The sequence below is a fragment of the Theropithecus gelada genome, chromosome X (assembly GCF_003255815.1).
Source record: "Theropithecus gelada isolate Dixy chromosome X, Tgel_1.0, whole genome shotgun sequence".
Classification (NCBI taxonomy): Eukaryota; Metazoa; Chordata; class Mammalia; order Primates; family Cercopithecidae; genus Theropithecus; species Theropithecus gelada.
The window spans coordinates 39513210-39538464 of NC_037689.1; the positions used below are offsets into that span (position 1 = coordinate 39513210).

At 42.8% G+C, this 25255-nt stretch overlaps 1 protein-coding gene across 10 annotated transcripts in view; it reads right to left on the reverse strand.

Moving 5' to 3' along the window:
* Positions 1-25255, reverse strand: part of RAI2 (retinoic acid induced 2) — a 62501-nt gene that overhangs the window by 24317 nt on the left and 12929 nt on the right. For 2 of the 10 annotated variants that reach the window (XM_025372473.1, XM_025372471.1), the window contains exon 2: positions 14250-14443. The exons of 4 other annotated variants lie outside the window; for them this stretch is intronic. The gene's annotated coding sequence lies outside the window, so the exon portion shown is untranslated. Of the gene's footprint in view, positions 1-5571; positions 5715-14249; positions 14447-25255 lie in introns of all 10 variants that reach the window. 4 more of the 10 variants (XM_025372474.1, XM_025372477.1, XM_025372476.1 and 1 more) reach the window with 3 other exon arrangements.

Below are 25255 nucleotides of genomic sequence, written 5' to 3' on the forward strand. Positions count from 1 at the left end.
AAAGTGACAAGTGTAAGGTCAAGAGCAGAAGTGGTGGGGACCTGATGCAGGATTTTCATCAGGCTAGACTCTCTAGGATAAAGGGTGTGGAGGGACAATCAACTCTGGCTGCACAAGAGACTTGATCAGGGAGCTTTGAAAGACCCAGATAAGTCTACAGCCATACCACCCTGAACCCATCGAATCTCGTTCAAACAACCCAGATTCCCAGACCACACCCAAGGCCAATGAAATAAAAATCATCCATGGTCAGGCCTGGGCCTCAGGATTTGTTTAGAGCTCCCCAGGTGGTTCTGATGTGCATCCAGGGGTGAGGAACCCTCCTCCCAAGTCTGGATCCCCTTTCAACATTACGTAAATGGATAGCTTATCCTGGCCAGTCTTCAGGAGGCCCAGACACAATCTCAATTCTCTTCAAAGAGACAAAGAGAAAACCCACCAAGCCCCACCCAGGGCAGGAATCAATTAATATTTGTTTACAGGTCCACAGTGCCTGGTATACAGTCTTGGTGCTGAATCAATAAGTGAATGAATAGATGAATGAATAGATAAATGAATGAATGAATGGACGAACGAACAAACGAATACAGCTCCATAGAAAATGTCTACAAATAAGGAAATAAATTGGTTAAAAACTTTCTGGAGGGCAATTTAAAATCGTTCATATCCACTGACCTAGAAAATCTACTTTTTGGAATCACCTCAAGGAAATGCAGGCCCTGGCTGGATTTTCTCCCAAGTGCCTGCAGTGCTGATTAAAGGGAGATCCAAGGGCTACAGAAGTGAAGAGTGGACACTCTAGGGCAATGGTGCTCTTGCAATCCCATTTCCATGGGGAGGCGAGAGAGGGGCACTCTCAGACAAGGCCCATATTTTTTTCTTTCATTAGTGTTTGGGATTTGCACAGACTTTCAGTTAAGAACTCAGTGCAGACTCCAGAATTCAGTGGCCTAAGCATGAAAGAGACTCTTCTAGGTAGGAGAAAGCTGATAGGAAAGTCCTGCCAGCCAGTCAGTTAGACCTTTAAAAAAAATCACAGTAAGACAATGTCCAATGTCTGATTTTGAGCAGAGTAGCCCTCCTAGGATGAGTTAACTGCAAAACGTGCCCCTGGGTGGATAATGATGTGACCCAATCTTGCCAGCTGGTATGAACAAAGGTGTCAGCAATTTGAAGCCTTGTGCAACACTGCAGATGGTTATTAACTTGGGGAAGTTAGGAACCTTCCCTTTCTGGAAATGGGATGGATTTACCTTTGAGTCCATCTTGAAGGCATTACACATCAGAGAGAATCCATTCATCAAGACCCAGAGCTTGCTCCTCAAGACAGGAGGAGCAGTCTGCATCTACGGTGCAGGTGATGAAGGGCTTTCTCCGCTGTGTCTGCAACAGCATTATAATGGTGGGGCTTTGAATCAGGGGCTGGAATCAACAGGAACAGAATTTTGCAAATATGCCTTTGAAAGTCAAACCATCCCATCTGAAGCTATTAAATGTGCTTGTATGTATATGTACTTCTTGGTACTTAAGAGAAAATAGAATCATCATTCCCTGGGCAAGACCACTTATAAGAAATTTGGTCCAGAAAAAATATTATTCTTGTGTTACAAAATCAAAGCAGTGGGGGGAAAAAATAAAAGGAAAGGATCACTCAGGAAAAATGTCCCGGTTCCAAAATGCTGCGGGAGACCGCATAAAAAGCACAGTAATATTTAAGCTTGTGCTAAACAGATTTTTTCTACAGTCACCTTTTACCAAGTGTAAGTTTCTATATGCTCTGTCAAATGCCTCTTTAAGGATTTATTCTGAGGGATTTTCTACCATTCTTGGGCTTAAAAGTTCAGGCAAGGTTAAAGGGCTGGATGGACTTTGGAAGTGAAAGGCCACACGGGGTACAAAAATGAGAACATGGCACTGAGAAGGCCGAGGTCAACCCTCTGTGCCCTGCTTCACCCATTTATAAAGGGCCTAGGTAGTTCTCCTGAGTCACAGGTGCCCCTGGCCTCAGCCAGCCATTCTGCAATGAACATGGGTCATCAATGTCACAGAGTTCCAGGGGCTGTACATGTGTGACTGGCTGGTATTTCCCATACTGGGAAATCATCAAGGGGGTTGATGGTGGGCAGGTAGTGATGTCTTAGATACCAAGAATGACATCACCACTACAAACATCACTGTGACCATTACACTAAGTCTTACTGAAAAAAGAATAAAACCAAGTAATTCCCTGAAAACTGACCAAAGCAGTATTAAGAAATGTTATTGAATTATTGATCCCTTCAAATGCAAGTGCCTATTCCTTGGTGAAACCATATGTTCTAAAACCAAAAGGCAAAGAGAACAGCTGCTCTCTACTTCTCCACAGAGGTCACACTGACCTCCATGTGGCCAGATCCACTGAGAGATTCTCTTCGCCCTCATCTTACTCATCTCAGCAGTGTTTGACACAGTTGACTATTCCCTCCTTCTTTTAAAACATAAATCAAATAGTTTTAATTGTCTGCATAAAACTCTCCAAGGCATCTCATTGTACTTTAAAATAAAAGCCAAGCCCTACAAAGCCCTATCTGATCTGGTCCCACTTTAACCCATTCCAAGAAGGTACCAAACTCTTTCCTGTCTCAGGGCCTTTGTACTGGCCATTTCCTCAGCTTGGAATACCCTTCTCACAGCTGGTTCCTTCTCAGCTAAGTCTCAAATCAAAACAGTCTTCTTCGATAGAGAAGGTTCTATGACCATCTGGAACAGTCACCTCCATCCCAGTTTTCCTCTCTCATATCAGTCTCTGTGTGTCTTTCCTTCAGCACCTATCACATTTGCAAGCTATCTTTTTTTCCTGTTTTCTGTTTATAGTCTGTCTCTTCTACTTCACCTGGAATGTTAACTCTTTGGGAGCAGAGACCTCACCCACCACCCAGAATAATACCTGTTTCATAGACAATGTTCAATGAATATTTATTTGAAGGGAGGAAGGAAGGGAGGGACGGACTGAGAGCAAAGGAGGGAGGACAATGTTCCCAACTAGTGTGTCCAAAGACTGATATACCTCAAATTCGTTACAGAGGTGCTACTAAATATTGAATAGTGAATTGATATGGTTTGGCTCTGTGTCCCCACCCAAATCTCATCTAGAATTGTAATCCTCACATGTCAAGGGAGGGATTTGGTGGGAAGTGCTTGGATCATGGGGCTGGTTTCCCCCGTGATAGTGAGTGAGTTCTCACGAGATCTGATGGTTTAAAAGTGTGACACTTCCCTCCTGGTGCTCTCTCTCTCCTGCCACCATGTGAGATACGCCTTGCTTCCCCCTTGCCTTCCACCATGATTGTAAGTTTCCTGAGACCTCCCCAGCCATGTGGAACTGTGAGTCAATTAAATCTCTTTCCTTTATAAATTACCCAGTCTCAAGTAGTTCTTTATAGCAATGTGAAAACAAACTAATACATAGATTCCATTTATTTTGGCTACAGCTGAAGATATAGAGAGTTGAGTCATTGTCACATGGAATGTTCAGTTGATGTAGGGTAAAGCAGCATTCAACTTATCATGAGTAAGAGGCACTGCATTGGGGAGCTAAAGCCAGATGGCCTGCCCACTGGAATATGGAGAACTTGATTTTGAGACTACATAGGAGAGCATGGCCAGGGCGGTGGGCTCTGCTTCTACAGCAGCCCTTAGTACAGAGAGGGAGGGAGTGAACTCTGTGATCCCCTTGCAGGCCACACAGAATCATGGCTCAGAACCCCGACCAAATTACTGTTGGCCCATAACCAAACTCTGAGTTCCAGGAAGGTAGGGGTGGGGCCTTGTTCAACAACCAATAAACATTTGTTGAGTGGCTGTATTTAACAGAACTTCTTCATCCATACTAATTATGTTTTATTTACAATACACTTTTATACACAGTGCTTACTACATGCCAGGTACTCTTCTAAATGTTTACAAATATTCAAGCCTCACAAACACCCCTAAAAAAGAGATGCTGTTATTATTACTACTTTAAAGATGCAGAAACTGAGGCATGAAAAGAATAGGGAACTTGCTACTCAGTTGAGAGCTGGAACGTGAACTTACTGTAGCCTTGGCTCCAGAATCTATGCTCTTAACCACCAGCCCGTGCTATCAAGAGTGTCTACTGCCACAGCACCAGCACCATGTATCAAGAACAGGTGGGTGGGATGGTAGCATGGGAAAAGGGTGAATGGGGCAAGTGGGTACTTACCCTTTAAGGGATCGCTGGGTTAAGTCTCACATACTTCATATACCACTTTTTGGTGTCACCTCTGCAGGCTGAGGGAAGGTGGGGAGGCTGAAGCTTGGGAGTCCATTTCCAACCCAGTATCCCTACCTCTGCAGGAGATCTCTTTTTCCCTTCATGTTTCTACTGTAGTTCTAGGCCAGCAATTCTAAACTTGGTACAATTCTGTCCCTGTTGCCAAGAGGACATTTGGCAATGTCCAGGGACATTTTTGATTGTCCCTAACTTATGGGAAGTGGGGAGGTTCTACTGGTACTGAGTGGGTAGAAGTCATGGATACTGCTAAACATTCTACAAGTCATGGGACAGCCCCCCACAACACAAAATAATCTGGTCCCAAATGGTAGTAGTGCTATGGGTGGGTCGCCCTGGTCTTGGTCCAGAGACTACCTTTTAGAAAATCAGTAAGAAAGGTGGTAAGGTCATCAAAGGCAGGTCCATCTGTGAATCACCAAGAAATGCCAGCTGCACCACTACAAAATCTGTGGGGAAGAGGCAAGACCTTCCTGCTTGCCTCCCTCTCTCTCCTGATTCCTGGAACCACAGCCTCTGCCTCCTGCCGAGAAGCTAAGAACAGCCCTGGCCCTCATGGCACATAGCAGAGGTTGCTAATACCTGCTTCCTTTGGCAGCTTCTTAATGCTCTTGGCTTGGCATTTGGTATTCCTCGAGCCCTTTTGCCTAATTACATTCTAGAGATGAAGGGAAACCTAGGTATAATTCAAAAATGAATGTCCCTACCTTTGATTCCTCTCAAACATGCCAAATCAGAGTAGAACTGTGCTACTCCTCCAAATAGATTACGGGGATCTCTGGAGAAGTAAATGGACCTTGATGAGCTGGACCCCAAGGCAGAGCACAAGAGAATTTAGAGTGCTCTTTATGGATGATAAAATGAAGAAAACTCAGGATCAGATTTAGGATGGAAGACAGTGGGGGAACTACGTGGTATGGTAAACCCAGAAGGCCCAGGTTTGATTGCTGGCTCTGTCCCTGAGCTCTGTGGCCTGGGATTATCACTCCACTTTTCCCATGTGTAAAACGGGGTTTGAGACACCCCCATAAAGATACTGGGAGGGTTGGTGGAGGAGGCCATCAAGGGCCTCACACTGCATGTGGCTTAGAGTAGAGCCTTATCAAATTTTTGTTCATTCACTTGCCAATGTTCATCCTTTTATTCACTTATCACCATTTATCCTTTTAACCATCTCGACACCTGAGGGATCCAAAAGCTATTTATGCCTCTAGCTCACCAACTCAGGAGCAGTCAGATGTCCTGAGCACTCAGTAGAATAATAATGAACAAAAATAAACCTAAGGAGCACTGGATGTGACTTGATTTGCAGTCATTTCAAGGAATCATAGAGTTGATTGGATTTTAAAATTGAGCTTCAGCTAATGAACACATGTGCAATCCAGAGTCAAAGGCATGTGCTGAGATGTGATTTCATGGCCATCTATATGGGAAAAAAGGTCTGTAATGGTGTGGATAGGATGCTGTCCAGAGAAATTGATTAGGCTAGCAGTTCTCAAAACAGGGCTAATGATCAAAATCACCTGGGGATCCCTCTGAGCTCAAAGATTCTCCATCTGACTCCCAAGAGCCCAACCTCATGCATCTAATGGGGTCCAGAAATGTACAAGTTCCTCCCCTGGTGATTCTATGGTCAGTTGGATTTAGGAACCTCTTGACAGGGCTTCTAAATTATGTGGAGCAGTTCACCAAGTGCCAGGCAACAACCCATGATCCTTAAATCTCTTCCAAAATCCTTAACCAAGATGTTTCACAAGCATTGTTTGAGGCTGCATTTGCTTTCACATCTAAGAGAACATTTTTAGATATGAGATTTGTTTTCCTTCCAGCAAGATGCTCTACATCACTACTACCAATTAGGCAAGTTCATTTAAAAGCTTTGAATCCATACTTGTAAAATTCCCCCTTTGCTCATCCAACTTTATGTCTAAACAGTGCAGCTGATGGCTGTACAGTTCCATTTATGAATTCCACTCTTGTGAATATATTTCCAAAATTCTTTCAGAATTTCTTTGTCTGGGTAAGCCAGGACTGCTGGTTTTAATAAGAATATGGTTTAAACATAGTTATCCAGGTCACTGATATTTCATGGCTTCCCAGAACACAGACAGCACCCAGTACTCAGACAGAACCTTCCCCTTTTCAAACAAACACTGCCCTTGCCCAATTCTATCCTTTCCTTTTACAAAAGAACTCCCTCTCCATTTTCCTCGCACACCATTTTCTCTTTAGAAAGAGTTATATGGTGTAATAGAATGAACACTGAGGTTAGACCAAAGGAAAGGCAACCACTGCCTCTGGTTATATATAGCTCATCAACATCACAAAGTGGTCCACAATAGTGTCTAGCAAAGTGGCTTGCACACAGTAGGTCCTCAATAGCTAACTAAATGAATTCAATTATTTGAGAGAACTCTTGCACCTCCATTTAGGAAAACCCAAACAAGTATTCTCTGAACAACTGTGACATTCCATAGCATTCACATCTGAGAACGTGTTCTATTACATAATCAACAAAGTAAAAGGAACTTTATTTTTAGCTACTGGACTTTGCAGGGAAGATCAGAGTCCCATTTTAAACTTCTCTTTCATCCCTAACCTTCAAATGACACTCCTATATATATTTTTTAATTTTTTTAAAGACTCAGTTAAAGATGGCCTGGAGCACATTTAAAACAATACAAAACAAGAGAAATAAACCAGATGGCAAAAAATCATAAATCAGGACAAGCTGAGCTGAACAAGCTACAAAGGAAGGCATAGTCAAACTGTGAAGGGAAGAGGCGCTTCATCCCTCATGGATAAGTCTCCATTATTGCTTCCTTGCAAAGGAAAGCTCAGAGGTCATCTGGGGTGTGTGTGTGGAGGGGGTGTTATACCTCCTCAACTTGTCACAAGCAAGGCTAGAAAAAGCTGCATGATAGCTGGGAACCTCCAAAGGGTCAGTACTCAGAACAGGTAAGTTGGGCATTGCTTCCTATATGATAGAAAAATAATAGTTTGTGAGGATCTTTGTTTTAATTGAATGATGATAAAGGTAGAGAAAGAAGAAAAAGAAATTGAACCAATGTATCTGTGCTATTTCTAACACATGATGAAAACAATGAGAACTACCCTCTAGAAAAGCCATCCATCCTCATCTTTTCTACAAACATCCATAAAAGGACATACCTTACACAAACATCACTGGCATCCTCTGGGCTGAGGAAGGCAAGAAGGGGACTCTAAAATTCGAGACCCATCTTGTTTTGCCATGTCTCTGATACTGGATTAAATGTTTGGACTTTTCCATGGAGATAAGGGCTTCAGTTTTGGGAGATTTGTTTTGTTTTATTGGATCTGTGTGATAGCTGGTAGAAAGTAAAATATTCAGGGGGTATTTTTTACATATACTAAGGATATATGGACATCTGTCAACCTGCATTGGACTGGCCTTTCAGCTCTTACAACAACTGCCATATATTTCTAGTACATTAAAAAGCTTAAAAAAAAAAACTGGGCCTCTTAGGCAAGAGTACATGCCCATTAGTTTTAGATACTTACAAGTACATGCTGTTCTGTTGTAAAACAACACACAGAAAATCTGGCACTAAGTTTTCCACCCTGGAGCCCTGTTTACAAACACACTGAATTATAAACTCCAGAACATCATCTTCACCCCTCTCCCCATTTTATCTATGTGATCTGAAAACTTGAAGAAGGTTTTCCAAGGCATGCTTGTCACTCTGAATTTATGGGCACAGACAATGCCAAGGACTCCCGTTCACTACACACTGAATGTTTTGCACCACCCAATAAGGACTCTTGGAGTGGGAGAAGAAATGTGGTTACGTGTTGGGAATGTAAGCAGCAAAAAGGGATTACATCAATAGACCTAAATCTGTCTATTTCCTTATCATCCTCCACCCTCTTTGTTGATAGCTGTTATGAGTGCATCAGAGTTTGCTGCAAATGGCTTTTCTGAGCCGCCCTAGAACTTTGTGGATATGCTAAGGAAATAATGAACTGGTAGTGGATTGTCTTTTCCACCTGCTTCCAGAGCTTCCAGAATTTTCCCAATTAAAGTACTCATTGCCTTATTATCTCTAATCAAAGCAAGCATTGCACTGTGTTGTAATCACTTGTTTAAATCCTACCTTTCTTGCTATACGAAGTACTCCAGAAGGAGGGGCAGAGATCACCACTGCCTTGTCGTTACCAACCTATCCCCCAAACCTTGCAAGGTGCATGGTTCTGTAATAGAAGGCTAATAATATTTGTTAACTGACATGCACTGATAACAGAGTGAAAAGGGCTCCCTCTTGTAGGGTGACCAATTGTCCTGGTTTGCCCAGGACTGAGGGGCTTTCCAGGCCCTGGCACTTTCAGCACTTAAACCAGGACAGTCCCAGGCAAAGCGGGAAGGTTTAAACAACTGATCTCTTTTCCGCACCACCAGATCCAGGTTGCAGACCCGCCCTCGCCTCCCAGGAGTTCCCAACCCTGTCGCACCTGTACATACAGCTGCTCGCCTCACCCATCAGCTGGAGGGAGGGGGCAGCCTTCTAAGGTGACATCCCTTTGTGCCCAGTTTCTGCCCAATGACAAATGACTACCTTAGACACACTGCCTGGTCAGTTTCCTTACGAGAGGCAATAATGGTTTCTTTATTTCCCAGATTCAGAAAATGGGCAGGTGTCAGAATGATCAGGAGAGATGCCCAAATTTAAGCTGTGTCCCCGAGTCTGCCCAAAGGTGGGCATGATGCCAGATACCTGTGCACTCCAGATGAAAAACTGCTGCTCTCCTTTCCTGGCCACCTGCAAACCCATCCCAGGTCCCCCTGCCTGTCAATTTCTAAAGCTCACCTTCTTTTCTCCCATATTAGGATTAATGGAGGCTAGGTGCTGAGGTCCCTCTTTGCCCCACAATTATGCTGGGGATGTGATAAGGGAACATGAAGCTCACTTGAATCTTAAGGGAAAGATAACCCAAGACAGTCTTGCCACTCAGGATTCAGAATGCTTGTTTATGCAGTGGTGAGTGGATTTTGCCACCAGTTTGAAACACGTTCACCCATGGGCACATCATTCTTGCTTACATCTAGGATGCCCTTCTATAGACTATCCAGAAAACATAAGTTAAAACTGAAGGCAAGGGAAAAGCCAAAAACAACCCAAATGTCCATCAATAATATATAAACAGTCCTGTATTCATATAATGGAATATTACAGAGCAATAACAGAATGAATTACTGATACAATGCAACAACATGGATGAATCTTGAATATTTACACTGCGTAAAAGAAACCAGACAGAGAAGTACATACTGTCTGATACACTTCCTATGAATTTCGGGCTGGGCACGGTGGCTCACGCCTGTAATCTCAGCACTATGGGAGGCTGAGGCGGACAGATCACTTGAGACCAGGAGTTCGAGACCAGCCTGGCCAATGTGGTGAAACCCTGTCTTCACTAAAAATACAAAAATTAGCCAGCCATGGTGGTACACGCCTGTAATCCCAGCTACTCGGGAGGCTGAGGCAGGAGAATCACTTGAACCCGGGAGGTGAAGGTTGCAGTGAGCTGAGATCGTGCCACCGCACTCCAGCCTGGGTGACAGAGTGAGACTCTGTCTCAGAAACAAAACAAAACTGAAGTTCAAAAGCAAACAAAACTGATCTTTGCCGTTAGAAGTCAGAGTAGTGGTTACCATGAGCCAGAGGAAGAGAAAAATAATGATTGGGAAGTGAATGTTTTGCAGGGACAGAAATGTCTTGATTTGGGTGGTGGTTATATGAACGTACACATAGGCAAAAATTTATTAACTTATATACTTAAGATGAACTCACTTTACTTACTTTATACCTCAATTTAAAAAGCAAAACAAAAATACAAAAGCAATGGAGGAGATACTTGCTTTGAGCTTGATCCAGCAAGCCATGTCAGGCATGTCATTTAACCCTGGGGAAAACATTCTTACCTCCTCTGTAAGTACATTATTCTACCTACCTGCTTTGGCTGTCAAATTAAATTAGATAAAACTGAGTGGGGTGGTTGTTCAATCTCATTTGTTAAATGTATGCTCGACAAAGGCAATGCTGTCAATCCCAATGAAATTAGAATTTGTCAAATGATGAAGCTGATTTTTTTTTTTAAATAAAAGACAGATTTCTGCATTTAGGACTTACTCTCAAATATCTTTCTAGCAACTGTATCTCTCCACCTATTAGTCAAAGGTAGGCACCCAACCAGCTGTTTGCTGGATTCAACTTCCCTGTACATAATAATTTCAAAGGTCGTGTATATGTTAATTTACTACCTGGCTGTTATTTTAAAAGATTTTATTACATCATTTTATGGTGATTTATTCTTCCTCCTCCTCTAAGAAATTCTGGATACTAGAACACCCACTGGCAGGGTAGCTCTGGGTGAGTATGAGACTTCAAAGAAATCACTGTTGTCATTTTTCAAATTAAACATGAACACACACAAGCAATATGTTTTGGTTGGACATAATTATGATCACCATTGTCTGGAGCTAGAAGGAAGAAGTATTTTAAGCAAAAATGGTTCGCATGTTTTTTTAAAGAAGAGAGCAAGCGAGATACCCACAGTGTGCCTATCTAAATCATTACTTGACAATAGCAATGCCCATGTGGTGAATTTGACAGTGTCTAGGTCTTTATAATTTGACTGGCTTTAATTTTTTCCTAGGGACAACCTAAGGGCTTCCTGGCTGATTATAAGGCAATGCAGTTTCATTTTCTATGTGTTCTGTGAGGACCACAATATCCTTAAGCTGGGTTCATATGGGAAGAGAATAAAACACCAAAAGGAGAAAAAAGGAGGTTGAGGAGAAGACAGGATAAGGTAAGAGAGATGGGATTCCAAGGTAGCTTACAGGAGGGGAAGGTGGTGGGTTGATGGAAAGAGGTTGCATAGGTAACACTATTTCATATGGCAGGCGTTACAGAAAAGGTTTTTATGGTGGTGGCTCAGGGAGGAGAGTTGTGATGAGAAAGGCAAATGGCAGAGAGCCACAAGAAGAGGGAGGCCTGGAGAGATCAGGCCCAGATAAAAGCACTGATTTGCTTTCAAATGAACATATCAGTGCCTCATTTACTTTTCACCAGCACCCGTAATCACAGAGATCTCCCCAACACGTGTTCATGTTGGAGAAAAGAATGATTCAGGCACAAAATCATCAGTGAGTGATCACCATTGTTCTTCTGCTCAAATGTCACATTAAGGCGCCCATACGCTACCATTCAGAAATCTATTAGTAACATAGCGAAGTCAGGAACTTCTCTGACCTACTTTTACCAGACAGTGGATGCTTCTAATTCTGCAATCAATGAAACAGTAAAACGATTAGAAAATGTGTGTAGCATGGTGTGGGATCAGATCAGGCAAACACAGCCACTGGGGAAAGGTTACTAGAATGTAACTTAAGCAGCTTGTGTGCTTCTAAATTTTCCCCAGGCAATGAGGGGCATCAGGCCAAAGGGAGTCCTTCAAAACCAAAACCACAATCCTCCCTCTACCATCCCCAACTCTTGGATAGCCCAAGTTTATCTGTGCCTTCATATTCCCCACTCCCCGGCCCTTCCTTTTCCAGCTGTGCCCTACACACAGCTGAACCAAGATCTGTATCTGCAATTTGATGTCTTGCCCTCTTTAAATGCTGTAGGCCTCCAGGTCACCCCAGCCCCACTGAGATAGGTCCATGTGTTTATCCTCCCAGAACCACAAACTCAAACTCAAATCATCAAATGTTATAGCTAATTATATCCCACTGCCCTAAGTCTCATCTCCTTCCTCTGTTCCCTTTCTTATGTGGAAAAATACCCCTCCAAGAAAAGATGAAAAAGAAACTGGACAAACTGCTTTGTGCAGTATGATTTTTCTACCTAAAAAGATTCATCTTGGAATTATTTTTAAAATATTCATGCTTACATTACAACTGAATTTTGGAAAATTTAGAAAAATTTAGAAAAATTTAGAAAAAAAATGGAAAAATTCATTCAGGAGTCTTATGCCACCAACAAATCAAAACTATTTGACTTTATTGTTTTGTTTGTTACAGGAAACAACCTATCATGGCAGAGATACAATTTTTGTCTTTTCCTTTTCACACTGTATTTTATGATAAGCCATTTTCCTCAGAGATACAGAGCAGTTGAGAATTCCCTTAAGTAACAATGCCCACCCCTCAACTCCCACCCCTGCAATCCCCATGTCTTAAATGATTCTATTTCCTCACATGTTTTTGGAGTTACATGTCTATCATGCACAGACAGCATCGGGAGTGACAAGGACAGGGAGCAATGGGACCAAGCTGTCTGCCTTCATTGTAGCTTGAAAATTAAGTACTACAGATGCTCCTTGACTTACGATAGGGTTATGTCCTGTCATAAGTTGAAAATACTGTAGTCAAAAATGCATTTCATACACCTAACCTACCAAAATCATAGCTTAGCCTAGTCAACTTTAATGTAAGCTCAGAACACTTATATTATCCTATTGTTGGGTAAAAAAATCTAACAGCAAGCATATTTTGTAATACAGTGTTGTCTATCTCAGTAATTTATTGAATACTGTACTAAAAGTGAAAAACAGAATGGCTGTACAGGTATTCGAAGTACAATTTCTTCTTTTCTTTTTTTTTTTTTTTTTTTGAGATGGAGTCTCGCTCTGTTGCCCAGGCTGGAGTGCAGTGGCGTGGTCTCAGCTCACTGCAAGCTCTACCTCCCGGGTTCACGCCGTTCTCCTGCCTCAACCTCCTGAGTAGCTGGGACTACAGGCGCCCCCACCATGCCAGGCTAATTTATTTTTGTTTTTTTAGTAGAGATAGGGTTTCACCATGTTAGCCAGGATGGTCTCAATTTCCTGACCTCATGATCCGCCCGCCTCGGCCTCCCAGAGTGCTGGGATTACAGGCATGAGCCACCGTGTCCAGCCTCAAAGTACAATTTCTACTGAATGAGTATGACTTTTGCACCATTGTAAAGGTGAAAAAAATTATAAGTTGAACTATCGTAAGTTGGGGGCCATCTGTATTTATTATGGTCCTCCCCTGAGTCAGCCCCTAATCACAAGCTTCTCCACAGCAAAGATATCTGATGATGGCCTTGCTGAACCCTAGACCAGGTGATGCAGACGGTGTCATGGAATTTGCAAAATCCTCAGGCAAAATTAATATATGTGCCAGAAAGCATTTTTCCTTGGGGAAGAGCATGGTTAAATTTGGATTCTCCCAAAGGCAGACCCTGTGACCAAGATCTGAGTGCATATAGTGTATGTAGAAGGGGACCTCAGGCAGCACCTATGGAGCAGTAGAGAAGTGAGAAAGGAAAGAAAGGCAAACAATTCAGGATGCGTTCATAAGCAGCTGACTGCTATGAGCAACTGGGGCTCAGTCCCACTGGGAGTTAACCTCAGGTTTCTCCTGACTGAGGGAGAGAAAGCAGGGGCATCTGTCTTCCAGTTCCATTGCATCATCGGTTGAGGGCTCCTCCTGGTGGCATATGTTCCAGAGCCTCTTGCTTGCCCTGTGCCTGGACTAAGCATGCTTCCAGGGCCAGTACTGAAGTCTTGGAGCAGAGAACTGCAGGGGTTTGAAGTAAGCACACAGATGGGTGGAGATGGGTCAGCCAAGATAGCTTCCACTATAGAGATAATGGATCAAAGAGCCAGCTGCTGCAGACACCCAAAAGACCAAAGCCCACCAGTGTGCAGGTGCAGGCCTGTTTGTTTCTCTTTCTTCACTCTCTGAAATCCTTCCTGATATCCTGTGGATGGGCATCAGGCTGGATTTTACCAAGGTCTGAGCTCCCTAAAAGTAAATTGGGTACCTTTAGAAGTTGTCTGCACCCAGCTTTACAGGGCTTCTAATGGGAAATCTTGGCATTGGAGCCCAAACCACAGCTCGCAGATCCTGAAGCAGCCAGTGGCCCTACCAAAAATCCCAACTTACCTCCCAAGGAGTAATTTAATCACTGGGAAACCTGGATCATAAACACTGAAGTTCTCAGAAATGATGTCTATTTGGCAGTGGAATTCTGTGTCCAGGCAAGCCTGCCACCCTTCTTAATGTGACCCTCTTTCCCCAAAGGAGAGAAGTCAAGACAGGTCTTATGCAAGTTGACTGCTTCATTCTTCCTGGGAAGCCTGCTGGGGTAAGTTGGGGGTTTTGTTATTGTTGTTGTTTGATTTTTGGCAGGGGGTTATTTTTTGCAAGCTCTATCTTTGTCAAATGCTATCACAGGCAACATTAAGACAGCTCTACATATGGCCACAAAAAGACATGTTCAAGAATATTTGTAGCAGCTTTATTTGCAATAGCCCTGAACTGGAAACCACCCAGATGTCCGTCAGCAGGAGAATGGATAAACAAACTGTAATACATCCATACAATAAGATGCTACACAGCAATAAAAAGGAAGGAACTACTGATACAAGCAACAACATGGATGAATCTCATAAGCATTATGCTAAGTGAAAACAGCCAGACAAAAAGACTACCTATACTGCATGATTCTGTTCATATGAAACTCTAGAGCAGACACAACTGATCTACCAATACCAAAGTAAGAATGGTGTTTGCCTGTGGGAGATATTGACTAGAAAGGGGCTCAAGGGAGCACTTTTGGGTGCTGGGACTGTATTCTATTTTGATCTAGGGTATGATTATATGGGTGAATACACATGCACTTAAAACCCATCAGCATGTAAGATTTGTGTACTCTGTGACTTTACTGTATGTGTCATATATACCTCTATAAAAAGGTAAGATAGACTAATATAACAATAAGTTAAAAGAACAGTGAAATAAAATAAGACAGCTCTAGAGAATACTGTCTCTCTCTCTCTCTCTCTCTTACTATGACCAGTGGAAACATAAGCCCTTCCCTAGAGCTTGGTCTCCTTAGGGAGAAAATGTTCGAGAGGGTTCTCTTGGTGAAGTTGGCATTTTTGCCACAGGAAACAGAGAAGACAGGAGAAAAAACTCAACACGAACCCAGAGGTCTTTGGTGCGCAACATGAATAGCTTGGGGGAATTTAATCAGGACCGCCTCAAACGCACACACACATACAAAACACAGCACCTCATGCATTGAATCACATCCACACACACTCCATGCCCCATGCCACCCTGCAACACCACATGCAATCACATCCCACACTGCTGCTGCAACACACCCAACACAGTCACACACATAGGACTGCACACATCACACATCATATACACGGCACACTCACATACTCAACCACATCACACTGCACAGACCTGCACACACACAAAGCACACATCACATGCTCATACCACAAGGGATCACACACACACACACAGCGGAAGCAGCCCCTCCCCTCTCAGGGTCAACTCTTATAGTGCCAGTGCAGTTTGGGTAATCACCTCCTTCTTCCCGCTGCCAACCACAGCCATTGTCATCATCATCATCATCATCATCATCATCATCGTTCCAGAAACATCCCTCATGGACAGGAACATCTCAGTGTGCACGCAGCTGTGCCTGCAAACAAAGACGTCTGCCTGGAGCCACCTGCTCACCCCAAAAGCTGTCTGGGCACATCAGGTTTCCGCCTGGTTCTGTGGAGTGAGTGTCCTGGAGCCTTCAGCTCCAGCCCTGACAGGAACTCTGTGGTGACATCTATGCACCATCCTCCTCCCTCTCTCTTTCCCTGCCCTACTGGCCACTGCCCCCCTCTCAGTAAGGAGTCTTGCTTCCCTTCTTAGTGTGGAACAGTGTCCATCCTGGGCCCAGATCAGCCCTGACCTTCCAGACAATGCAGACTTCGTTGCCACGGGAATGCAGAGAAACCCGCTAATATCCAGAAGGTGTCATCCTCTCAATTTGGGATGCTGGCACCTCCTTGCTGTTAGTCTTTGCCATGGACTCGGAACATAGCTGCAGCCTTCTGAGATCCTGGAAAACCCTTTTTTTCTGCTGTTGCTACCTTAACTTGAAGAACTAACTCCACTGAGTCCATTTCAATATCTGTTGACCATCTGGACCTTCTGCAGAAAATAGGTCTCCATGTGTGGAAGACAGTGAAAAATTCCCATCAGCGTACCCACCATTTAACTCTCAGGAATCTCTCCCAAAGATAAATGCACAAGCAGGTTTATCACAGCTCTTTTGTGTTATAAAGGCTGGAAACAACCTAAATGTCAACTGAGAGGGAATTGGCTTAGTTAATTATCCCAGATTATTACACCAAATATTACCCAGTCCTTGCAAAGGAGGACACAGGTTGGTATGTTCTGACATGGAAAAAAAAGTCCAAGGAAATTATTTAAGGGACAAATAGGTGAAGAAGTCATTTGGCAGGAGAGAATATAGGTTTTCTATATTTTCTACATGTAACATGAACTAATTTTTGTTGAGTGAGCGTGTGTGTACACATGTGTGTGTTAAGAACTTAAAGAATAAAACCAAGCATCTACCAGTTTTCTCTGATAATATTACAGAGCGCTGTTCCTGTCTTTTTTCAGATATCTATAATGTTTTTATTTTTATATATGTGTGACTTTTTTCAGTCAGAAAGAGACAAAAACATTTTTTTCTAAGTGTCCATCACTGGCCCCTCACCCACTCTTTTTAAAATCTTGGATTACCAATACTCAGAGGCAGTTGGACCTTGAGGCCAGTGAGTTCAGCATTTTCTAGCTATGGGGTCTGGGCATGTGACTTTGCCTTGTTGAACTTTCCTTTCATCCATCATCAACAAGCCTCATTGAGAGCCTACTCAATGCCACCCTCTGTGCCAATCCTGGGGTGACTGTGGTGGACAAAATGCTCATCCCCTTCCTACTTGGAGTTGCATCTATCGCTGTAAAATAAGGAATCTTTGCAGGGCTACTGAAAGGATTAGTAACATAAACAATTTCAGGCACATAAAAGGCCTTTGAAAACTATCGGCTGCTTAAAAATAAATCCAAGGAGTATGACTTAGTTAAGGTAGGATAAGCTACCTAGTGAATTGCTCCTAACTTGTAATGGTTCAATAATGAAAGCTTATGTCTTGTTTATGTAACTGTCCAGGGTAGGGGCTCCAGATCTGGCAGTTCTGTTCCATGAAATGGCCTTCGCTAGGCAGAAGAGGCTCTGCCATCTTTAACTGTGGCTTTCAAGGTGACTCTGGGACTTCACTCCATCCCAGACAGTCAGTGGATAAGAGAAGAGCTTGGAGGAAAACCTAGAAAGCTTTTATGGTTGAACCACAGGTGCACTCGTCCTTTCTCCTCACATCCCACTGGCCAGAACTCAGGCAGATGGCCACACATACAACTGCAAGAGAGACTGGGAAATGTAGTCTATCTGGGTACCTAGGAAGATAAACAAAACGGGTTTTGGGGACTAACCAGCAATCACTGCCATGGTGAATTAGAGAGGGAAACAAATTCCTATGACTTTGTTTGTGAGTGTTTATTTGTGTCCAGTCTGCAAATAGTTGATGCTCAAAGAAGCCTTTGCTCTAGGAAGTTCAGAAGCCCCCCCCCCCTTTTTTTTTTTTTTTTTTGCTGAACTTCTAGTTTTTTGGAAAAACTCTAAGAAGACATCTGTTTAAGCCTCTCTTTTTTATCATCAAGGTTGTCCTGCCACCGTCTGAGATACTACTAAAAACAATGCCAGCCCCAAGCTCTGACTTTCACAAGATTTGAGATGCTGTCAAAAATAAATGCCAGCTCCTCAGATTCTGTGTGAAAGAGATGCCAACACACATCTAACTCAAACTAAAAGCTGCAGACAAGAAGCTGTACCATGAATACATTGTCACTCCTACTCCACTAAAGAACCTCACATGTGAACCAGTGAATCCATGGATTAATCATGGCAACTAAAAGGAAATATCATTTTTTCCCTTAAGCTCGCACTTTGCAGAACCAGTACTTGTATGTCTGTCTGTCAGAGGCTTACATTACAGATTCAGAAGGCTTACAATTTAATTCTACAGTATGGTTTGCAGAAAGTCCATGTGTGTGGTCGAGATAGGGACAAGATGTGTACAATACGATACTATTCATTTGTTCATTTATTCATTCATCCATTCAATCAATATATATTGAGTGACTCCTCAATTACAAGCACTGTGCATCCCGGGCTGAGGATACCAAGATGGAAGGCACATTCACTGTGTCGTGGGGGAGTCAGCTGTGTGAACACACAATTACAATGCAGCAGGACACCTGCTGCAGTGAAAGCACGTGCGATGGCAGTGGAAGAAGCACAAGAAGCAGATTATTAAAAAGGCCACTCAATTCTTGGTTATTTCCCTGATTTACTTGGCACAGAAGCATCAGGTAACTCATCAGAAATCTTCCTGTGGCTCATTAGATGAAACGACTGGAAATGTGAAGAGAAAGGAAGTGCTCTAGGGCCCCAAGGGCTCTTTATTTATGCTGTCATTAGAAAGAAAGTGGGCAAAGTACAAGCAGCTGCAGACATTGGATCTCTCTTGTGTACCAGGCATCTTGCATACTTGTCACTCATCCTGACAGGCAGGTATCACTGCCACCCACTGTACAGTTGGCATCTCTGAGGCCAGAGAGATGAAGACACTCATCCCATTATGTAGTAGTTGGTAGACCTGAGAATTTGGCCCATTTGACTCTAAAGAGCGACCTCTTTCCATTGCATCCCCTTATTGCCCATACTCCATGGAAAACCAGGGAGAGCAGACCCAGTGGACAGAGGGAGGCTTAATCTCACTGCGAGGGAGAGGCAGTAAAGGATGGTGGAAGACGTTAGCCTCAGGAGCTGATGCTCACCCCCTGGGAGTAATATGAGGATGAACTGTCATCATTCATTCATTGATTCAACATTTATATTAAGGAACTGCTAGGTTCCACGTGCTTGGGGGATACGGCAGTCAGTAGAAAAGGAGAAATAAATATGCTAAAAAAATTTTGTCACCTATGAGAAGTAATAAAATAGGTACATTTTCATTTTTGATGTTAATGATTAGGGAAACATAAATGATTGGCAAAGTTTTGAGAAAATCAATTTAAGCACAAGAAGACTTTGAACTGTAAAGCTCCAAACTCCTGGAGAAGATAAAGAATATATGTATAGGGAAAAAATAAAAAAGACTGTGAGGACATGAACCAAAACGATGATAGTGGCAATCTCTGGGTGGTAAGAATGCAAATTATATTTATTCTCTTCTTGCTGTCTTCTCATACTTGTAAATTTTTAAAAGTAAGTATGTTTACTTTTATGATCATAGAAAAACAAGATTTACTACCAAGGTGAAGAAAATAAAACTGCAAAAAAACAGAAGAGGAGGATTCCTATGTTTCATTCCTTTCTCTCCTGGCACATAGGCGGTGACCGGCATATCAGCCAGACAGCTATGCCTCACTCCTATAGTAACACCCAATGATATCTTATTTCAACACACTGCCTGATTATTTCAGAAGTCACTCACAGGAGTAGCCACAGGAGGAAATATGCACTCATCACTCAGATATTAGGGACTGAATCCTGAAACTTGATTTTTCATTAGGGTGTTATGCCATTTTTCAGTTAAGACAGGTTCATCTTTTTTTTTTTTTTTTTTTTTTTTAAAGTGCTGATGTGTAAAACCTCATTTCCTTCCTTAGCACACTTGCCTGTGGGTTTTATTTGTAATGCATTTCCATGCATTCCGACGAGTGGCAGAGAAACTGAGCTCGTGAGCTATGTTGCGACAGTGCTCCTGGTGCTGGAAAGGAAACTGCAGCTCTGTGAGAACAATGCTCTGGGAAATCTGTGAAACCCAGTTGAACACACCTAAGGTTTTCATGAAAGGGCAGACATTACTCACAGCAGCTTTGACAGTGAGAACAGAGACAGAAAAGCCATCCAGCCCTTCAGCAATGAATGTGCCTGGATGAATTGGTCAGGTCTAATCTCGAAGCCCAGGAAGAACTGTCTAATGTCTTGATACAGTGGATTCATTGCATTATCTTTTTATTAAAAGTATTTTCCATGTTCTTGAATTAAAAAAAAGATTATGACCCTACTCCCTCAAGTATTAAATCTAGAAATGAAAATATCCTCACTCAAACTAACAGGGTCTGTGAGGGACTTAGGTTCTTAACATAAGATTCTATTTCCTGCTAGAAATATTGTTTCAGAAAAAATAGAAGCAATGATAGAAGGGCCACAGGAAACATCTGTGTATACAAACAGGCCAGCTCACTAGGAATAAAAATGCATTATGCATCACGAAAGTCTAAATATTTTTATTAACATAGTTTGTTAACTAAGAACTGAGAAATAAGGTTCCCTAAGAGTACCCCATCAAATGCTTTCTTCAATATTTCATTTTATTCTTAGGAGAGAAGTTGCTCGGAAATCTTATCTTAGATTTTCGCAATGAGTTTTCTATTAAAAGTTATTTCTTTTCCATTTCAGGCGGAGCAAAGCTCTGGGCCAAGAGGGTTAGGGAATTTGTTTCATAAAACTGACAGCTTGGCGAGCATTCAATCACTCGGCACTCCACAGCCCAGGAGAACAAATAAGTCCTTTGCTGATGCCGCTCCAGACACATTACGATGTATGTTCCACAGCTTGATTCCCACCTTCCTACTTTTTGCCTCCTGCAGCAAAAAGAAAAGGGGGCAGAATGCACATAGAAAAATACAATGAAACCTACGAAGAAGAGAAATTCATCAATCATACTCTCATTTGGAAGCTGGAGAAAAACGTCCTCGTTGGATATGCTGTTTTAGTCGCTGTGCCTGGCTTTACCTTCCAGAAGGCCAGTTGATTCAGAGGACTCCCAGCCATTTTATTGTCCTATACTCGGTGCTCCCAGACATGTGTCTTTGCAAGCTCTGACAGAGGCTTTAATAAGGCAGATAAAGCAAGCTTGGTGGCTGCCTTTGGCCAGATGGTGCCAAGAACAGGTTACTGGCTTGCAGCCTGGGCATTGTCTTGGGCAGAAGAGACCAGCCTGCCCAAACCCTATACCAGCAAGAACTCAGCTTGGAAACTTCCTGTTTAAGAAGCCTAACTCAGAACAGCCAGAGAAAGAAAACCATTACAAAACTTCTGCTCCCACCCTCTCCACCAAAACAAATCGCAGGACTGGTTTATTTTTTGGTACTCACACACAAAGCTATTATTTAAAAATCCCTGTACGCGATACAACAAATCTATGCTGTTAAAAGATAGTGGCTGTTGTTGGTGAGAATAATGAAGAGGGCATGAAGAAGCTTCCAGGGGCTGGTGCAGTCTGTGTCTCCATCAGGGCACTGGTGACATGGGTGTGCTGTTTGTGAAAATTCTTCAAGATGTACGCTTAATAATATATGCAATTTTGTGTATGTATGTTTTAGACAAAAATCCACAAATAAAAATTTGTGTTAGATAATTTTTAACACTTCTCCCATCCATATAGCTGGCTTTAAAAACCAAACATTACCACAGAAAGAATAAACCATGTCACCCTACTGCTTAAAAATTGGCCTATTTGAAGTGTGTGTGAAATAGACAACCTTTTAAAAATGCTGATACTATTATTTAAGGTCTAATATCTACTCCTCATACAGTGGTACAGAGTGCCACAAATAAACAACAAGACTCATTTTCTCTCTCAGACTCATTTTAGGAGGACAGGGTATCATTGAGGGCACTTTCCAAAGACCCAAGTCCCATTTGGGGTGGTTCTCCACTATCTGAACCACATGGCCATGGCTTATGAATCTTATTCTTGCCTTTTTCACATCTTCCTCTAGTTTTCCCTTTCGCTTTTATTTCCCTGAACTGAATTCCTCCTAGACCACCCCCCATATTCTAGTTGTTGAGGGTTCAGGTGCCACCACGAGAATAAACTCTGAGTGCTTTTCTCTGTCACTGGTGTCCTAAGATGAGTGTGTCACCTCACTCTGCATTTCTCTTTGTATTTCTGAATGTACCTGAAGGCTTGCACCAGGACCCAACAGGAAAAATCCCTTTCATTAGCTTCCTACTCCAAGCTCTGTGTTTTGTACCATTTACAACATGTTGCCTGTTTATTTACTGAGGTTTGCTTTGCAAGAGAAATCTTTGGGATGGGATGGAGAAAGGAAGCTTTTGAAAACTTAAAAATTTTAAAATTTGGTTTCAGTAGAGTGATGAATAATGGAGGACTACAGTTGCTTTGCAAAATTAAAATTTGAATGGTCTACTGCTACACAAGAGCCTGCATCTTGCTGCTCCTAGAAAAATAAAAAGTATTTTCTAATCATGATTTTAAGGATGTAGGAATGCATTATGTAAAGAAATTGTTTTTCTCACTCAAGACGCAGTTTAACATATTTCCATGTTCAGTTAAGGACTTTCAAGTCCCAGATTCCAGCAGGACTGAAGGATTTGTTCACTCATCTGAAATTCAACTGAAATATCTAGACAGGCTTCAGATGGGTGGGATAACAAGAAGGGCATAGGGTGGTCTAGTTTCCAGGAAGGCAGGGTAAGGATCTCAGGATCCTATTTTAAGAGAAGTGCTTCAGTTGGAACCAGAGAAGCTATTGGAAAGGGTTTGGGATATGTTATTGCCTTTTCTATTCCCAGGCTCCTTTTCTTCTCTGTGGTAGCATCTCCATACTGATGCCAGTTCAGGTGGAAGTGAATCTCCACTGCTTTGGTTCCAATCAGCTCAACCATCCATGTTGCAACACTTCCCCTGGCAGGTAGGGTGACTCACTCACCCTGGTTTGCCCAGGACTGTCTGAGTTTTAAAACTGAAAGTCCTGTGTCTTAAGCACCCTCTCAATTCCAGGCAAACGAGGACAGGATGGTTGGTCATGCTAGCAGCAGGCCACCAGCGAAACCCCTCTCCCCTAGCTGGGCCCAGTCAAAGCCTGAACCAGCAGGCTCACCCAAAGTCCCCTCCTGCTTACAGAGTCTGACCTATTTAAAGTGTATATATTTGTGAAGTGCATTTAAAGCTGTGGACTGAAGGTGCTCCTGGCTGTTGACTATGTCTGTCAGCTTTTGTTTTTGTCCCCAGAATGGCTTCAAAAGGCTCTTCTGACCCATTAATTTGTTTTCATTGCATTTCCTTCAGAATTGAGGACTCAGAATAGGATTGCCTAGGCCACACCGAGATTTTCTGACTACTCACCTAGGCCTGGCTGCAGGGGGAGGGTAGGCCCAGGTACCCACTCTCTCCCTTCTTCTGAGTTTCCTGATCCACCAAGGGGCCCAAAAGACAGAAACCAGGGTGCTGTCATCATTTAGTCTGTCTATCAGCCTAATACGATTTGGCTATGTCCCTATCCAAATCTCACCTTGAATTGTAATAATCCGCATGTGTAAGGGCAGGGCCAGGTGGACATAATTGAATCATGGGGGGTGGTTCCCCCCGTACTGTTCTCATGGTAGTGAATAAGTCTCACAAGATTTGATGGTTTTATGGATGGGAATTCCCCTGCACAAGCTCTCTCTTGCCTGCCACCATGTAAGATGTCCCTTTGCCCTTCCTTAGTCTTCCACCATGATTGTGAGGCCTCCCCAACCATGTGGAATTGTGAGTCCATTAAATCTCTTTCCTTTATAAATTACTGAGTCTCAAGTATATCTTTATTAGCAGCATGAGAACAGACTAATGCAAAGCCATCACCAAGCCTCAGATAGGCAGCCTCTTAGATTCTTTCTGAATCCAGCCACTGGCCTCCCCATCCGCTGCACTCCTCTACTTTAGTTCTTCCTCGCCTCTTTCTGGGTTACTGCAACAGAGCCTTTATGGTCTTCATTCCCCCCACCTTCCCCATCCCCCACCCTCCAGTTCATCTCCACTGGGAAAAAGACCAAACACATAAATTAGGTCATGTTACAAGCCTCCTGAAAACTGCTCAGGATGAAGTCCAAGGTCTTTGTCAAGGCACACAAGACCCATTATTATGTGGGCCCTGCTCACCTTTTCTGCTCATCACTCAGAACTAGCCCTTTTGCTGCCTCAGTTTATTCATCCTGCAAATGAAAATCACTGTTTCTGAAAGTGACTCTGTGGTCGAAGTAAAAGCACATATATTAAGGCCCTGGCCCAGTGCTTCAACTCCATCTTAGGTTTGGAGAACATGGGAGTCCTTTGCCCCCAGCCACAGAAGTGGTCAAAAGGAACGAAGGGGAAGGGTGGAGCACTTGGCATAGCCCTCTGCAGAAAGCAACGAATTTGAAGGCAGCAAATAAGTATCCATATGGATAGGGGATGAAGAGCTTCCTGTCCAAATATCCACAATGGAGTTAACAGTGGGTTTGGCTGACTAGAGGAAAGCAGGCCTCAACCCCTGGTGATGATGGTGACAAAGACCAGAGAGGGCTAGAACTCTGGGACCCACCATGTGCTGGTATTTACTGAGCCGCTCATGGGTAGATGGCAGAGAGCTAAGTGGTAGGAAAATTGAAGTATTAAAAGCCCAAGAAATTTACATTTCACCACCAATTAATGGGGACAGAGCCTCTATAATAATGCAAAAGAGGACCTGACTTCATGCCTTTGGAGACTTACTTTTGGAAACAGACAAACTGAGGGAAACTTGTGTGTTAGCACTTTTTGGTTCAATCTATTATCAGCATCTAAGTGCTGCCAGGAGCCAAGGAGGGCTGGACTGCCATAGACTATGATTAAAATGAGCTTTAGGAAGTGCTGCCTGGCTCAAGAGAATGAATGTTGGTTTGAGACCAAGCCACAAAAAAGACACATGATTTCTGCTCTCAAATAAAACAAAAAATGAAAAAAAAAAACCCCCAAAAAACAAACAAACAAAAAACGGTAGGGGAAGGAGAGGGGAGAGACAGAGAGAAAAGAAAAAAGCTTAGTCTCTGTGGGGGAAAACAGAAGATTTGTGCACATTCAGAAAAAAAGATTCCACATCACTCTTTCATTTTACAAATATTCATAAGAAAAATAGCTCAACAGCTGCTTTGGTGAGTAACCTCAACTACTTCTTTCTACCTGTATTAAAAAAAAAAACCCAACCACCCA